This window comes from Hyla sarda, chromosome 6 (genome assembly GCF_029499605.1).
Source record: "Hyla sarda isolate aHylSar1 chromosome 6, aHylSar1.hap1, whole genome shotgun sequence".
NCBI classification, from domain to species: Eukaryota; Metazoa; Chordata; class Amphibia; order Anura; family Hylidae; genus Hyla; species Hyla sarda.
In genome coordinates this window covers 4,032,703-4,044,978 of record NC_079194.1, presented here as the reverse complement: position 1 = coordinate 4,044,978, position 12,276 = coordinate 4,032,703, and the positions used below count along the sequence as shown (strand labels likewise).

The 12,276-nt window shown below is 49.9% G+C and overlaps 1 protein-coding gene across 4 annotated transcripts in view; it reads right to left on the bottom strand.

Moving 5' to 3' along the window:
- The window catches only part of SNX7 (sorting nexin 7), a 113,481-nt gene that overhangs the window by 21,633 nt on the left and 79,572 nt on the right, over window positions 1-12,276 (bottom strand). The window lies entirely within an intron of this gene.

Below are 12,276 nucleotides of genomic sequence, written 5' to 3'. Positions count from 1 at the left end.
TCGTGAGCAGGACGATTCTCCTCCACTTATCAAATGGGAGGCTCTAAAATTAGCCCTCCAAGGTGTACTAGTGAAACATATAGCTCAGTTAAAAAGAGAGAATGCAGCCAAATTGTCCTCCCTACATTCCAAACTTAGCGCCCTGGAATCCTTGCATAAACAGAACCTACAAGAACAGACTCTCAGAGACTTAATATGGGTACGACAGGAATTGCTGACGCTATTAAACTCCAAGCATAGATATTACAAACAATTAACGGGCCGCCAGTTTTATGAAAGCATTTATTTAGAGCACTGAGAGAAAAGCAATCCTCACTCTTTGTCCCCTCCATTCTGACTCCTTCCGGTACCCCCACCCATCTGACACCTGACATCCTTTCGGCCTTCAGACAATACTATTCGGCCCTATATAACTTGCCAGCACCCTCTTCCTCTTCCCGCCCTTCATTGCCATCTGAATAGGGGTCCGTGCCATCTGAATAGGGGTCCGTGCCATCTGAATGGGGGTCCGAGCCATCTGAATAGGGGTCTGTGCCATCTGAATAGGGGTCCGTGCCATCTGAATAGGGGTCCGTGCCATCTGAATAGGGGTCCGTGCCATCTGAATAGGGGTTCGTGCGATCTGAATAGGGGTCTGTACGATCTGAATAGGGGTCCGTGCGATCTGAATAGGGGTCCGTGCCATCTGAATAGGGGTCCGTGCCATCTGAATAGGGATCCGTGCGATCTGAATAGGGATCCGTGAGATCTGAATAGGGGTCTGTGCGATCTGAATAGGGATCCATGAGATCTGAATAGGGGTCCGTGCCATCTGAATAGGGGTCCCTGCCATCTGAATAAGGATCCGTGCCATCTGAATAGGGGTCCGTGCCATCTGAATAGGGGTCCCTGCTATCTGAATAAGGATCCGTGCCATCTGAATAGGGGTCTGTGCAATATAAATAGGGATCCGTGAGATCTGAATAGGGGTCCGTGCCATTTGAATAGGGGTCCGTGCCATCTGTATAGGGGTCCGTGCCATCTGTATAGGGGTCCGTGCCATCTGTATAGGGGTCCGTTCCATCTGAATAAGGATCCATGCGATATGAATAGGGGTCCATGAGATCTGAATAGGGGTCAGTGCCATCTGAATAAGGGTCCGTGCCATCTGAATAGGGATCCGTGCCATCTGAATAGGGATCCATGCCATCTGAATAAGGGTCCGTGCCATCTGAATAAGGGTCCGTGCCATCTGAATAGGGATCCGTGCGATCTGAATAGGGGTCCGTGCGATCTGAATAGGGGTCTGTGCGATCTGAATAGGGGTTAGTGCCATCTGAATAGGGGTCCGTGCCATCTGAAAAGGGGTCCGTGCCATCTGAATAGGGTTCTGTGCGATCTGAATAGGGATCCGTGCGATCTGAATAGGGGTCCGTGCGATCTGAATAGGGATCCGTGCGATCTGAATAGGGGTCCGTGCATTCTGAATAGGGGTCCGTGCGATCTGAATAGGGATCCGTGCGATCTGAATAGGGGTCCGTGCATTCTGAATAGGGGTCCGTGCCAACTGAATAGGGATCCATGCCATCTGAATAGGGTTCTGTGCGATCTGAATAGGGATCCGTGCCATATGAATAGGGGTCCGTGCCATATGAATAGGGGTCCGTGCAATCTGAACAGGGGTTTGTGCCATCTGAATAGGGGTTCGTGCCATCTGAATAGGGGTCCGTGCCATCTGAATAGGGGTCCGTGCCATCTGAATAGGGGTCCGTGCCATCTGAATAGGGATCCATGCCATCTGAATAGGGTTCTGTGCGATCTGAATAGGGATCCGTGCCATATGAATAGGGGTCCGTGCCATATGAATAGGGGTCCGTGCAATCTGAACAGGGGTTTGTGCCATCTGAATAGGGGTTCGTGCCATCTGAATAGGGGTCCGTGCCATCTGAATAGGGGTCCGTGCCATCTGAATAGGGGTCCGTGCCATCTGAATAGGGATCCATGCGATATGAATAGGGGTCCGTGCAATCTGAATAGGGGTCCGTGCCATCTGAATAGGGATCCGTGCCATCTGAATAGGGGTCCGTGCGATTTGAATAGGGATCCATGCCATCTGAATAGGGGTCCGTGCCATCTGAATAGGGGTCCGTGCGATATAAATAGGGATCCGTGCCATCTGAATAGGGATCCGTGCAATATGAATAAGGGTCCGTGCAATCTGAATAGGGGTCCGTGCAATCTGAATAGGGATCCGTGTGATATGAATAGGGGTCCGTGCAATCTGAATAGGGATCCGTGTGATATGAATAGGGGTCCGTGCCATCTGAATAGAGATTTGTGAGACCTGATTTGTAACCTGTGTGAACTAATCTGTGATCCTTGTGACCTGATCCATGTGACCTAATAGGTACAATCTAATCGGTGCAATCTGATCTGTCATCTGTGTGATCTGACCTGTGATCTGGTTTGATCTGATCTGTGATCAGGTTTGATCTGATCTGTGATCTCATCTGTGACCTGTTATGTGATCTGGTTTGATCTGATCTGTGATCTGGTTTGATCTGATCTGTGATCTGGTTTGATCTGATCTGTGATCTGGTTTGATCTGATCTGTGGTCTGGTTTGATCTGATCTGTGATCTGATCTGAGATTTGGCTTGATCTGTGTGATCTGATCTGTGATCTGGCTTGATCTGATCTGTGATCTGGTTTGATCTGATCTGTGATCTGGTTTGATCTGATCTGTGATCTGATCTGTGATCTGGTTTGATCTGATCTGTGATCTGGTTTGATCTTATCTGTGATCTGGTTTGATCTGTGATCTGGTTTGATCTGATCAGTGATCTGGTTCGATCTGATCTGTGATCTGGTTTGATCTGATCTGTGATTTGGTTTGATCTGATCTGTGATCTGGTTTGATCTGATCTGTGATCTGGTTTGATCTGATCTGTGATTTGGTTTGATCTGTGTGATCTGATCTGTGATCTGGTTTGATCTGATCTGTGATCTGATCTGTGATCTGGTTTGATCTGATCAGTGATCTGGTTCGATCTGATCTGTGATCTGGTTTGATCTGATCTGTGATCTGGTTTGATCTGATCTGTGATCTGATCTGTGATCTGGTTTGATCTGATCTGTGATCTGGTTTGATCTGATCTGTGATTTCGTTTGATCTGTGTGATCTGATCTGTGATCTGGTTTGATCTGATCTGTGATCTACGCACCTACAATATCTTGAGATATCATCTTTGAGTCAATAAGAAGGCGATGTCATTATCAAACAACAACTAACACAAGGCTAATGCCTCCGGACAACTTCTGGAACCAGCGACGGTGAATTAACAAGATGCTGGGGAAGACAGAGCGGTAAAATAATGTGCGGAGACATAAATGAAAGGCATCTGGTGAGGAGAGGGCGGCTGAGGGCCGGGGAGGACGGGATCAAAAAACATCAAATCCACTTTCTTCACAGAAAACATCAAACAAGCCGCAGAGCGCGCGACGTCTTTTCACAGTCCAAGCGAATCAGGACGACGAACATTGAACTTCAGCTCATAAATATCTAATAAGAAAAGGAAATTCACATTTACATTTATTTTTTATTACAGCGACGTCCACATCCTGAACGGGAACCTGTATAATCCAGGATTTCATCATTCAGGGATATTGTCCTGATATGTGACCAGGATCCATAATGAGACGCCTTATAGCAGTGGTCTCCGAACTGTGGCCCTCCTGATGTTGCAAACCTACAACTCCCAGCATGCCCGGACAGTCAACGATTGTCAACGATTGTCCGGACATGCTGGGAGTTGTAGTTTTGCATCATTTGTAGGGCCACAGTTTGGAGACCACTGTATTATCGCAGAGGCAAAGAGAGTTGGGTGGGAAATTCTCGCCCTTCAATTATTGTCACATTTTATCGCCATCATACGGGTTCTCTTTTTACATTAAAATTCAGGAAAATTTGAAAGTTCTAACAGACATGACGGTTGTCAGAGATGTGACCCCAATACAAGTCCTTTACATACGGGACCCATTGGGGAGAAAGAAGATCCTACCCGATCTGCTCCACATCCCCAGTCTTCTCAGATGTATACCATTCCGGAACGGGTGGGGCAGGTCCTTGATGTCCCCGCTAGAGCTGGGCGCTATGACCAAATATGTGTATCACGGTATTTATGTAACTTATGGCGGTTCCTCGGTATATAACGGTATTTCTTTCACCCCCATCCCAAATCATGTAACCAGCGAGCGCTCTTCTGCTCCCCCCCCAAATCATGTGACCTGCCAGCGCTGTTCTGCTCCCCCCACCAAATCATGTGACCCGCCAGCAGTGTTCTGCTCCCCCCCACCAAAAACATGCTACCCGCCAGCGCTTTTCTGCTCCCCCCACCAAATCATGTTACCCGCCAGCACTGTTCTGCTCCCCCCACCAAATCAAGTTACCCGCCAGCACTGTTCTGCTCCCCCCACCAAATCAAGTTACCCGCCAGCACTGTTCTTCTCCCCCCACCAAATCATGTTACCCGCCAGCACTGTTCTGCTCCCCCCACCATATCATGTTACCCGCCAGCGCTGTTCTGCCCCCCCCACCAAATCATGTTACCCGCCAGCGCTGTTCTGCTCCCCCCCACCAAATCATGTTACCCGCCAGCACTGTTCTGCTCCCCCCCCCCAAATCATGTGACCTGCCAGCGCTGTTCTGCTCCCCCCACCAAATCATGTGACCCGCCAGCAGTGTTCTGCTCCCCCCCACCAAAAACATGCTACCCGCCAGCGCTTTTCTGCTCCCCCCACCAAATCATGTTACCCGCCAGCACTGTTCTGCTCCCCCCACCAAATCAAGTTACCCGCCAGCACTGTTCTTCTCCCCCCACCAAATCATGTTACCCGCCAGCACTGTTCTGCTCCCCCCACCAAATCATGTTACCCGCCAGCGCTGTTCTGCTCCCCCCCACCAAATCATGTTACCCGCCAGCACTGTTCTGCTCCCCCCCACCAAATCATGTTACCCGCCAGCACTGTTCTGCTCCCCCCCACCAAATCATGTTACCCGCCAGCGCTGTTCTGCTCCCCCCCCACCAAATCATGTGACCCGCCAGCACTGTTCTGCTCCCCCCCCCCACACAAAATCATGTTACCCGCCAGCACTGTTCTGCTCCCCCCACCAAATCATGTTACCCGCCAGCAGTGTTCTGCTCCCCCCCACCAAAAACATGCTACCCGCCAGCGCTTTTCTGCTCCCCCCACCAAATCATGTTACCCACCAGCGCTGTTCTGCTCCCCCCCACCAAATCATGTTACCCGCCAGCACTGTTCTGCTCCCCCCCACCAAATCATGTTACCCGCCAGCGCTGTTCTGCTCCCCCCCCCCACCAAATCATGTTACCCGCCAGCACTGTTCTGCTCCCCCCACCAAATCATGTTACCCGCCAGCACTGTTCTGCTCCCCCCCACCAAATCATGTGACCCGCCAGCACTGTTCTGCTCCCCCCCCCCAAATCATGTGACCTGCCAGCACTGTTCTGCTCCCCCCCACCAAATCATGTTACCCGCCAGCGCTGTTCTGCTCCCCCCCCCCCCACCAAATCATGTGACCCGCCAGCACTGTTCTGCTCCCCCCCCCCACACAAAATCATGTTACCCGCCAGCACTGTTCTGCTCCCCCCACCAAATCATGTTACCCGCCAGCAGTGTTCTGCTCCCCCCCACCAAAAACATGCTACCCGCCAGCGCTTTTCTGCTCCCCCCACCAAATCATGTTACCCACCAGCGCTGTTCTGCTCCCCCCCACCAAATCATGTTACCCGCCAGCACTGTTCTGCTCCCCCCCACCAAATCATGTTACCCGCCAGCGCTGTTCTGCTCCCCCCCCCACCAAATCATGTTACCCGCCAGCACTGTTCTGCTCCCCCCACCAAATCATGTTACCCGCCAGCACTGTTCTGCTCCCCCCCCCACCAAATCATGTTACCCGCCAGCACTGTTCTGCTCCCCCCCACCAAATCATGTTACCCGCCAGCGCTGTTCTGCTCCCCCCCCCCACCAAATCATGTGACCCGCCAGCACTGTTCTGCTCCCCCCCCCCCACACAAAATCATGTTACCCGCCAGCACTGTTCTGCTCCCCCTCAATTAATTATCAGCCCAGCGGGGTACTACTCACATATGTCACCTGCAAGCACTGCCCTCCGGTGCTGGAACTCACTGTACGCCAGTGGTCTCCAACCTGCGGACCTCCAGATGTAGCAAAACTACAACTCCCAGCATGCCCGGACAGCCAACGGCTGTCCGGGCAAGCTGGGAGTTGTAGTTTTGCAACAGCTGGAGGTCCGCAGGTTGGAGACCACTGCTGTACGCTGTATCCCTATGCCCGGGCTGCAAAAGATAAAGAAAATAAACTGTAACTTACCTACGTCGGCCTCACGCTGTTCCTTGGGACTGGAACGTCGGACAGCCGTCAGCCTATCACCGGCCACAGTGATGTCCCGCCCCGGCCAGTGATAGGTTAAACGCACTGTCATGTAAGAAGCCAGACAGAGCTCCTTACATGACAGTGGGCTCAGCCTATCACTGGCCAGGGCGGGACATTGCTGCGGCTGGTGATAGGCTGACGGCTGTCCGACGTTCCAGTCCCCAGGATAAGGCCAACGTAGGTAAGTTACAGTTTATTTTCTTTATCTTTTGCAGCCTGGACATAGGGATACAGCGTACAGCAGTGGTCTCCAACCTGCGGACCTCCAGCTGTTGCAAAACTACAACTCCCAGCATGCACGGCAAGCTGGGAGTTGTAGCTTTGCGACATCTGGAGGTCCGCCGGTTAGAGACCACTGGCGTACAGTAAGTTACAGCGCTGGCGGCCCTCAACAAAGAGGAGGAGGGCAGTGCTTGACTGTGAGTACTACCCCGCCGGGCTGATCACTAATTGGGGGGAGCAGAACAGCGCTGGCGGGTCACATATGATTAGTTCCTCGATGTGGGGACAGCGCAGCGCAGGGCTGATAATACATTCCCAAGGGGGAGGGGCCCAACCGGTATTGCGGTATGAGGGGGCTGCCATCAGAAATTTCGGGGCCCCTTACACAGCTCAAGGCCTGGGTCCCCCCCCCCCCCTCCCAGGGCCTGCCCGCCATTTTTATTTTATTTTCTAGACATATATATTTCAAATTAGATTAGAGCAGAGTGCGGTACTGTATAACACTGTGCTATTAAAGGAGTTGCCCGGTAAAAAATAACTTATCCTCTATCCAAGGATAGGAGATAAGTTATAGATCGTGCGGGGTCCGAGCATTGAGCCCCTTGCTATCTCGGCTGGAAGGGGGGCATGCTCTACCCGCACGGAGCACCGGCCGACAAGCCCCTCCATGTACCCCTTTGAGATACATGGAGGGGGTGTGCCAGCCGTGGCTTCCTGCGGGGTACAAACGTGAGCTTCCAGCAAACTGCCGGGGCCCCATGCAGGAGATCGCAGGGGGTCCAAGCGTAGCGCTTGGACGCCCCTGCGATCTATAACTTATACCCTATCCTTGGATAGGGGGATAAGTAATTTTTTTCTTTAATAGCACAGTGTTCTACAGCACCTCACGGGCATTTAAGAATAAGCAGCCCATTTTTTTTTGGTGGGGGTCCAACTGCTGAGACCCCCACCGATCACCTCAGTTAAAGTGGTTCTCCAGCTGTTGGAAAGCTAAAACTCCCATCATTCTGGAGAGCCTCTGGCAATGGGAGTTGTAGTTTTGTAACAGCTGGAGAGACACAGATTGGACACAGTTTTACCCATCATCACTGCAGAACTTACAAGTGACTACAGCTCTGATGGGACAGTCAGGAGAATACACAATGATATCAGTGACCTGAGTGACGTCTTCTGACTTGAGTGATATCTTCTCTGTTATCTTTTCTTTTTCATCTGGTCCAGAGACCAGGTTTTCCTCCAGCTCCATCTTCTCTGCAGAGTCTGACATCCAGAAATCATTGGCTCCTCACTGTCAGCAGATCCTCATCCTCTGCATGAAGACAGTAATCATTATAACCTTGCCAGAAAGTGAACCCTAAATAAAATACTGCCCCACACTGTACCCTAAATAAAATACTGCCATACACTGTACCCTGAATATAATCCTGCCCCACTAAATATAATCCTGCCCCACACTGTACCCACTAAATATAATCATGCCACACACTGTACCCTGAATATAATACTGCCCCACACTGTACCCTGAATATAATACTGCCACACACTGTACCCTGAATATAATACTGCCACACACTGTACCCTGAATATAATACTGCCACACACACTGTACCCTGAATATAATACTGCCACACACTGTACCCTGAATATAATACTGCCACACACTATACCCACTAAATATAATACTGCCCCACACTGTACCCTGAATATAATACTGCCCCACACTGTACCCTGAATATAATACTGCTATACACTGTACCCACTAAATATAATACTGCCCCACACTGTACCTTAAATATAATACTGCCACACACTGTACCCACTAAATATAATACTGCCACACACTGTATCCTGAATATAATACTGCCACATACTGTATCCTGAATATACTACCTCACACTGTACCCTGAATATAATAGTGCTATACACTGTACCCACTAAATATAATTCTGCCACACACTGTATCCACTGAATATAATACTGCCACACACTGTACCCCTGAATATAATACTGCCACACACTGTACCCTCTGAATATAATACTGCCACACACTGTAAACAAATTCACCAATGTGGTCTAAAATAACAGATGATCCTCAACTCCAAGTGCAGTTGTGCACCTACACTGGGGTGGAGGTCCTGCATTTATGGACCACAATATAGGTTCACTACTGTGGTAGATGTAACAATGACATTAACTAATCCTCAAAACTGATGTTAAAATTGAGACATTATCCAGTATATCCTTATATTAAGGACACACCTGAGCCCGCACACCAACGCCAATGTTTCTCAGATGGTACGGGTCCTAACAATAACCTACCTGTGTATGATAGGCAAAGCCAGGAACCAAATTACAGCAGTATTAGGCCTAGGCTTGTAGACTGCTCCCAGGTTAGCTCCAGTGTGGCTGAGCACACATACAGTGGGAGAGGGAGGGACAGGCTACAAGCCCCACCCTGGTTGGCTAGATATAGTGCTGGCCTCACAGGTGAAACCTTAATGCTTATCATGTGTAGGATGCCTTTGTGGTACTTGTGACCGTTTGCAGGCATCCTCCATTGTATGCATATTTTCATGCTGGGGATCGCCCATAGCAACGGACCACAAGTGCAGGAGCTCCGCCCCAGTATAGGTGCACAACTGCACTTGGGGTTGAGTATCTATTGCCATTGCAGACCACGCAATTGTAAGTTGTTTCATGTCTAAAGTTTATACTAATGCCTCTTTTCATCACACTGGGTAGCATTAAGGTTTCACCTGTGAGGCCGGCACTATATTAGCCAACCAGGGTGGGGCTTGTAGCTTGTCTCGCCCTCTCCCACTGTATGTGTGCTCAGCCACACTGGAGCTAACCTGGGAGCAGTCTACAAGCCTAGGCCTACCTAATACTGCTGTAATTTGGTTCCTGGTTTTGCTTATCCGGCACAGGTAGGTTATTGTTAGGACCCGTACCATCTGAGAAACCTTGGCGTTGGTGTGCGGGCTCAGGTATGTCCTTAATATAAGGATATACTGGATAATGTCTCAATTTTAACATCAGTTTTGAAGATTAGTTAATGTCATTGTTTACATCTACCACAGTAGTGAACCTATATTGTGGTCCATAAATGCAGGACCTCCACCCCAGCGTAGGTGCACAACTGCACTTGGGGTTGAGGATCATCTGTTATTTTAGACCACATTGATGTATTTGTCTAATGTTTAAAGTTCATGCATCCACACGTTTATCATGTGTAGGAGGCCTTTGTGGTACTTGTGACCGTTTGCAGGCATCCTCCATTGTATGCATATTATCATGCTGGGGATCGCCCATAGCAACGGATCACAAGTGCAGGAGCTCCGCCCCAGTATAGGTGCACAACTGCACTTGGGGTTGAGTATCTCTTGCCATTGCAGACCACGCAATTGTAAGTTGTTTCATGCCATACACTGTACCCTGAATATAATACTACCACACACTGTACCCTGAATATAATACTGCTATACACTGTACCCACTAAATATAATTTTGCCACACACTGTACCCTGAATATAATACTGCCACACACTGTACCCCAAATATAATACTGCCACACACTGTACCCTGAATACAATACTGCCACACACTGTACCCTGAATATAATACTGCCACACACTGTACCCTGAATATAATACTGCCACACACTGTACCCTGAATATAATACTGCCACACACTGTACCCTGAATATAATACTGCCACACACTGTACCCTGAATATAATACTGCCACACACTGTACCCCTGAATATAAGACTGCCACACACTGTACCCCGAATATAATACTGCCACACACTGTACCCTGAATATAATACTACCACACACTGTATCCACTGAATATAATACACTGTACCCTGAATATAATTCTGCTATACACTGTACCCACTAAATATAATACTGCCACACACTGTAACCTGAATATAATCCTGCCATACACTGTACCCACTAAATATAATCCTGCCCCACACTGTATTCACCGAATATAATACTGCCATACTCTGTACCCTGAATATAAAACTGCCATACATGCATACAAATCATATATACATATACACCTCTCATCACCCCCATAACACCCCCTGTACCTCTCATCACCCCCCCCTGCACCTCTCATCACCCCCCTGCACCTCTCATCACCCCCCCTGCACCCCTCATCACCCCCCTGCACATCTCATCACCCCCCCTGCACCTCTCATCCCCCCCTCCTGCACCTCTCATCACCCCCCCCTGCACCTCTCATCACCCCCCTACACCTCTAATCACCCCCTGCACCTCTCATCACCCTCCCCTGCCCCTCTCATCACCCCCATTACACCCCCCTGCACCTCTCATCACCCTCCCCTGCCCCTCTCATCACCCCCATTACACTCCCTGCACCTCTCATCACCCCCACAACACCCCCCTGCACCTCTCATCACCCCCCCTGCACCTCTCATCACCCCCATAACACCCCCCTGCACCTCTCATCACCCCCCCTGCATTGCACCTCTCCCCCCACACCTCTCATGACCATTGCAAACCCCCCTGCCCCCGCAAGTTCACCTACCCTGCTGGCTGCCGGGGATCGGTGCAGCGGAGGCTGCTGCTGCTCCTGAGCACGGGGAGGATCATCTGGACTGGAGATCACGCAGGGACAGGTCAGGTGACTGGAGTAGACGTGCGTGCCTTTCGCGGGGCACTTCGACTCCCATCAGCCCCTGGCCTGTCCAGTGTAATGAGAAATTCTGTGTCTTGACAAGTTCTGTGTCCCAACACCGGCCCTGCCGTGACTCTTAAGGGGCCCGCGGACTATGAGGCCCGGTCATAGTCTGGCGGGCCCCCAGCGGTCAGTGAGTGACAGTCGCAATCACTCACTGACAAGCCCCCTGAAGCTCCGGGCCCCATACAGGTGTATGGGTTGTACCCCCTGATGGCGGCCCTTGGTATGGGGAAAAATTCATATGGTGCAGCCCAAACATTTCGGTATTCGGTATGAACCGGTATACTGCACAGCCCTAGTCCCCACCATCTCCAGGAGCTCTTTATTTTCGGATCACATGGACCGTTCGGCGTTTGCTCCTGTGTGTATCCATGTGATCCGAAAATATACCGTGCTGGACATTTCTTCTCGTTGTATCCTTGCCATTCGCCCCAAAAATTTGTAGTTTGCGGCTACAATTGAGTTCTCAAAACAGTATAAAAAAAACTTTTCCAGAGTGGTTTCACTTGGACGCTCACATTAAAATAAATGGGAGATTGTAATAAAAAAAAAAAAAATGCTTTTAACAAAATAAAATAAAATAAAATAAATAAATACATAAAAACCACTCCGGTTTACAAACTGTTCTGGAGATGACACACAGGGTGGCAGCAGGGAGCTCGCTCTAGTGACTGGCACATCCGCAGCATGAAATACCCTGCGCATGCGCTGCGTGTGACCCTATCCTTTACATTCACACAGTTATAAAAACCATCGGCGCATTTACAGCGTGGAAACAGGAGACCAGCAGAACGCAGAGGTTTGACTTTAGGTGTAAATGGAGGAGACGGAGGCAAAACCGGAAGGGAGAGCAAAGTATTTACCACATGACTCACGTACTGAGCATA